Source organism: Chrysochloris asiatica, unplaced genomic scaffold, assembly GCF_000296735.1.
Source record: "Chrysochloris asiatica unplaced genomic scaffold, ChrAsi1.0 scaffold00052, whole genome shotgun sequence".
Lineage (NCBI taxonomy): Eukaryota > Metazoa > Chordata > Mammalia > Afrosoricida > Chrysochloridae > Chrysochloris > Chrysochloris asiatica.
Window position 1 is genome coordinate 140,428 of NW_006408570.1, and position 6,704 is coordinate 147,131.

The following is a 6,704-nucleotide window of genomic DNA, read 5'->3' on the forward strand; positions in this document are numbered from 1 at the left end:
ACGGTGCATGTCTCTTACCCACCATCCATTTCCAGCCCTGGGAAACCCTGTCAGCTGTGAGAAGTTGTTCCTGTCCTCATGGAGTTTCCTTCTGATCCAGGTGCTTGGGCAGGAATCAAATGGCCTTTGGGTCCCCCAGGCTCTCTGGGAGGGAGGCACTACTAGGGACCGAAAGAGATCTGGAGGGGGTGGTTTGGTTTGTCCTTTGTTTAGCCAATTTGGTTGAAAATATTAGGCCAAGAAGATCATTCTCAGTGGACTTGCCCCTGTTCCTCAGTCACTGCTGGCCCCAGAGGCTGAGTGCTGCCTTGGGGTTCTTCTGCCTGGACGCGGAGCTGGGGCTTGATACAGAGCCACTTGGCTTAGACACCTCAGAATATGAACGGTTCCCCAAAGACTCAGGTGTCCCAGGTTTCTCCTCTAGGAACTCCCACAGTGGCTCAGAGACTATGGGTCCTGCCAACTTTCGTTTGGAAAGTTCTTCCAAACATCTAACCTAGCTCCATCTTGGGGTTTCCTTCTCTCCTATGCAGGACCAGCTCCCAGCCCTAGCCATCAAGCTGACTGGTCCCAGCTGGGGCTGGGGTCCTCTCCTTTCCCAGCCCTCTCCAGGGATCCAACTTTCTGCCACCACCTGGCATGGACATCAAGGGCAGCCCTGAGTTACCTTGTAATGAGTCCAACAGGGCTGGGACCCCACGGGCCAACCCCAGCTCTATGGCACCATTTCATAGCTCTGGCTTTTCGTCCATGGCTTGTTCTGTCCCTGACCTTTGAAGACCCAGAATATCTTGCCCAGTCCTGCATGAAGCCTTGGGGGGTGGGGGTGGTATTCCCACCTCTACCCTAAAGCAGCTGGCTCCATTAGCTCCCACCGCCCCAGCCCCATCGCCAGGAATCCTTGGGAGGAGCACAGCTTTCCTCTCCTCTGGGGCCTGGCTGCTCTAGGTATATGCATCTTGCCTTGCCAGCTGCACCCCTGCTTTCTGCAGTCCCAAGGCCAGAGGTGCTGCCCTTCCTGTCTCCTGGACAAAGCACAACGGGATGCCAGCATGGTCTGAGCCTGCCCAATGGCGGTCTTTCTCTGACCCAGGGAACCTCCTTCCCTCAATTTAAGGCTGTGGGTAATTTCTCACTGGCTGGACACTCACTGGCATCAACTCTAGGAAAGACTGAGTGAGTGGGCAGTGAGTGGGAGAAAGGCAGTGCTGAGAGGTTCTTACATTTAGGCAACAGCCCTGTGCCCCACCAGCACTAGGGTCAGTAGGGTGAACAAGACCCACCTGCCTCCTAGTGGGAAGTTGGCCTTCCATGAATTTGCCCCTGAAGCTAGCCAAGTGCCCTACCCTGTATTCCCTAGCTGTGTATGGGAGGCCATGCTGCCCAAGCCCCTGTCATGGGTGTGGCAGGTCAGTGTCCCATTTCACATCTGCCCCGAAAATGGACAGCTTTGCAGCACCCCACGCCCATCTGCCACTTACTGCTATTTGCTTGCCTCAGGGGAGATGAGCCTTGCCTGCTGCTGAGTGGGAACTCTGGCTGGCTTGCTAAGACACTCCACTATTCATTTCCCTGACAGTCGCATGGCTAGGCCTGAGGGTGGGTACAGGAATGTAGGGCAGGGTTATTCCTAGAATCACCTATTCCATCCTCACCCACCCGAAGGACAAACCTTCAAACCAAGACAGATTCCACTCCAGGCCACCCAAAGGACAACCTCCCCCTCCATGCCTCATACCTAAGATGTGAAAATGAGAGAAATAAACCAAGGCAGGTCCCACTCAGGGGCTCTCGACATGTAGAGTTCCTGGGAATTATGGCCACTTGTCCCCACCCCTCCTCTCACCACAGCCTGGCCCCAGCACCCAAGAAGCTTGGCATACTTGGTTGGAGGGTTTCAACTGCTTCAGGCTGCTTCTCCACAGCTCTGGAGGCCAATAAGGAGATGCTGTGAGGAGGGAGTGGGCTGCCCAGGTTTCTCACGGAAATCCAGGCATCTTCTGTTTCCCTAGCTCCATGATAGAACTGATAGCCTCAGGAACTGTTTCAGAAAGGGGGCCTTTTTCCCCCGAGGTCCTGCCTGTCCCCTGGTCCTGGTCTATCAAGACTTTGGGGCCACAGGTGGGGAGCTGCCTGGGTCCCAATCCTTCGAAGGCGCTAAGTTGAAGGAGACCTTCCCAGATTGACTATTGGTGCCAAAGACCCAGTTCCCAGTGGACTTGGGGTGAAAATAGGACAGGGTGAATGGGTGTAGGGCTTTATGCCCAGAGACATTAACTCAAACCAGTGGGATCTGTCCCAGTCTATAAATCCATGATGAGTGCCCTCCTCTCCCCTAGGGGCCTGGCCCTTCTCTTTAACCCTGGTGGCCCTGCTTCCTCACCCAGCCTTATCCCAGGCCTGTATCTCTGTATATATTGCTGTGTATTGTGATTTATTTATTCCTGGACAGGTGGGTTCCTCTACAGTCTTGCCTGAGGATAAGGTTTAGGATCGGGTGAAGATCAGAAATACCAGGGCCAACTAAGGGAACCAGCCCCTATTTTCTCTCCAACCCCTTGGGACTCTCATCCCAAACCATCAGGCCGCTTCCCTACCAGGGGGTCCCAGCCTCCCCCGCATCAGTCCTTGCCGTGACAGGGCCGTGTCTTCAGGTACAAAGGCTTGAGTGACAGAGGCCTCTAGGCCTAAGTGGCACCCTGTCGGAGACCTCCACAACTGGCCCCCAGGTCCTGGCTTCCCCTCACAGCCAAGCTACAGTGGACCCGAGTCGAGAGGGTAGCATCGCCCACTCTAAGCACATCAGGCAGAGGGGTGGAGTGCTCTTTGCAGTTTGACTTTCCTGTAAATTTCTCAAGTGGTGCCTGTAGGGGCCTTCCCTGGCCCCACTTCTCTGCCCCACCTAGGCATTGTCATCCCAGCACTTTGCTCCATGTCACCCATAGATGCCCTTGCTGAATGTACCCGAGAGTATGTATTCAAAAGGACTCAATGTGGGCATTAATTTATGGCTCTGTATCCAATAAAAGATGGTGAAACTGGACTATCTGCCCCAGGGGTCAATGGTGCATGGTCACATTTGTCAGCAGACCTCACCACTGCCTTCCTGTAGTGAGCTGAGGCAGGAGGAGGTGCGTAATCCAAGAGGCATCAGTAGGGTGAATGAAGGACTGACTGCCCCATGACTCCCCTGGTTGCCAGATAAAAGGCCTCGGGGATGTGACTCCTTCCTGGACCCTATGGAAGTGCTGTCTTTAAGGGCACACCCACCATTAGTAGAGCAGGGGCAGCAGGCCTGGCCTTCGCTGACTTGGCGCCACTCAGAAAGCTCAGCCTGGTCTTGACGTCCGCATGTTACAAAATGAGGATGCCACGGAGTCGATGACTCTCGGCTCCTCAAATATTTAAAATCGGAGAACAGGTGCTGAGGTTTAGGATTTAATCACAGCTGTGAGTTCTTAGCCTCATCCCACACAGGTGGGATGGCTGAGATTCAATTAGTCTGCCTAAGACTAAGTTAGGAGGGATGTTGTTGTTAGGTACTATTCGAGTTGGTACCGACTCATAGCGACCCTCTGCAGAACAGAACACTGCCCGGTCCTGCGCCAACCTCACAATTGTTGACACGCTTGAGTCCATCGATGCTGCCACTTGGCCAATCCATCTCACTAGGGGTCTTCCTCTTTTCTCTGATGCTCCACCCTACCAAACATGATATCCTCCAGCGACTGGTCCCCTCCTGACAATATCTCCTAAGTATGTGAGACAAAGTTTGGCCATCTTGGCCTCCAAGGAGCACTCTGGCTGCTCTTGTTCCAAAACAGATCTGTTGGTTCTTTTGGCAGCCCATGGTGCTTTCAATGTTCTCCAACACCATAACTCAAATGCATCAATTCTTCTACAGTCTTCCTTATTCCCTGTCTAGCTTTCGCATGCATGTGAGGTGCACCTTAGTCCTCAAGCTGACATCTTTGCTCTTCAACACTTTAATGTAGTATGTCATTTGATTTCTTGACTACTGCTTCCGTGAGTATTTATAGTTGATCCAAGACAAATGAAGTCCTTGACAACTTCAATCATTTTCTCTGTTGATAAGAATGTTATTGGTCCAGTGGTGAGGATTTTTGTTTTCTTTACATTGAGATGCAATCCACACTGAAGACTGTGGTCTTTGATCTTCATCAGTAAGTATTTTAAGTCCTCTTTAATTTCAGCAAGCAAGGTTGTATCATCTGCATATCACAGGTTGCTAATGAGTCTTCCTCCAATCCTGATGCCACATTTTTCTTCATATAACCCAGCTTCTGGGATTATGTGCTCAGCATACAGGTTGAATAAGTATAGTGAAATACAACCCTGTCACACACCTTACTTTTAAACCATTGCGTATTCTCATGTTCTGTTCGAACAACTGCCTCTTGGTCCATGCACAGATTCCTCATCAGCACAATTAAGTGTTCTGGAATACTCATACTTCGCAAGGAGGTATGGCAAAGTCTAAAACTTGTTCCAGTTCATGGCCCCATTCTGCTTTCAAGTCCATCTAACCAGGGCTGGTCAGGCTTGGCAATTTCCTTTTTTAAAATCAGTTTCAGGCAGCAAAAGCTCCTGTGGCTTAAGGTGATAGCCTCCAGCTTCAACCATTACTTTAGACCAGCTACTTTACCTACTAGCATGGAAGCAGCTATTAGACCTTACTAGAATCCTGGGTGGTGCTGCTAAGTGCTCAGCTGACACCCAGAGGCCCGTAAGAAGCAAGTCCTAGTGATCTGCTCGGACAGATGACAGCCACTGAAACCCCCCAGAGCACAGCTCTACTCTAACACACATGATGTTACAAGTCAGAATTAATTTCACAGCAGTTGGGTTTTGTTTTGGGTTGACTCCACTGGATATCAGCTATGCTGAGAACAGAGTCCTGGAGTGGTACTGTAGGGTAAGCAATGAACTTCTAACTGCAAGGTGGGCAGTTCAAACCCACCAGACACTCCTTGGAAATCCAATACAGGATTACTATGAGGCAGAACCAACTCAATAGCATTTAACAGCATGCTGGCTATAGGAGCCCTGGTGGTACAGTGGTTAGGTGCTCGGCAGTACAAACCCATAAGCCCCTCTAAGGGTGAAAGTTGTGTCAGTCTGTTTCTATAGAAATTCCAGCCCTGGAAATCCCACTGGACAGTTCGACTTTGTCCTGTAGGTCACTGTGAGTTGGAATCAACTACATGGTGACATGTTTATGCTGGTTCTTCCACGCATCCATGGTACAGTATCATAACCAGGATCTTAAAAAGCAAAGGGAGTCTGAAAGTAGCAAGAGAAGCAAGCAGGCACATACAAAGGTTCCTCAGTAAAATCAGTGCCAGTTTCTCCATACAAACACTGGAGAGCTGAAGGCAATAGACAGATACACTCAAAGTGATGAAGAAAAACAACTTGTCAACAGGATACCCAATACCCAACGAAACTCCTTCACAAATGAGGGTGAAACAACAGTGTTTTAGATAAACAGAAGCAGAATTCATAGCCATCAGATCAGTCTGACCAAAAAATACTAATGGCAGTTCTGCCGTTGGAAAGGAAAAGACATTAGAACGCAATTCAAAGCCACACATAAAAAGATGAGTATAAGAACTAGTAATAAGGAATTCATGCTTGATAATCATTTTTTTATGACAAATGTATAAAACAAATGTCCACTACAGAAAATACCCCATAACTATTGGTGGTTGAACTGAACAAAGCAGGTGGATGTTTTCAACCATTTCCGAGGATTTCTAAGAGGTCACTACTGTTTACATGGGATGTAACCTCTCAAAACATCCCTTTAAGAGTCCTCGACTTCAAGATCTTAAATAAGAAGGGACAAAGACCAAGCCAAAAGAATACGGTGTTAGAAGGGATAAAAGGTAATATAATGCTCATTGATTTATATCACCTGAGAACAGTGTCTGGGTAGACCAGGCAGTTCTAAATAAGAGGCACCAAAATGAAAGTGGACCAGCCCTGGGTCCAAGAATGCTGCTGGTAGGAAAGCACGTGGAGTTTCTCCAAGGAGACCCAGCGATAGGCAACTTTTGTTGGCGTATACTGTCTTTTAGATGGAAAACTGGAGCCCCTGGCAAACCTGCCGCAGTGGCATCAATAAACACTGTGTACAATCAAACTGAGTGACTGTGGGGAGCATGCTGTCATAGTGAACACAAGACACATTGCAGTTTCTGGAAACAAATGGGAACAGAAAATGTATAAACAAAAAACAGCTGCTCAAGTTCACCGCAAGGATCCAAAGGCAATTGTTAAACTAGCTACCTATGGTATGCTCCCAAAACCCTTCACAAAATGAACTAGGATGCAAAGGTTGCATCTTTCCCCAGATGAGGATATTCCAGAAGATACTCTTTAATTAGTGGCAGAGCTTCCTAAACCATGAAAAATGCTCACACATCTAGACACATACACAATGTCTACACGCACACACACAAGACATAGCAATGAGACGGAGCCAGCTTCTAATGAGTCTCCCCAAACCAACAGGACAGACTGAAACAACTGCTACATTTTGACAAGTAACCTGTTACAAGCAGTGAGAGTTGTGGGGAAAGGTCAGGAATATATTCTACAGGAAGTTACAGTGTGAATTAAGATTATTTTATAGAATTGTTTTAACTGGTTTCAATGTCATAAATGTTCAAAACAAAATT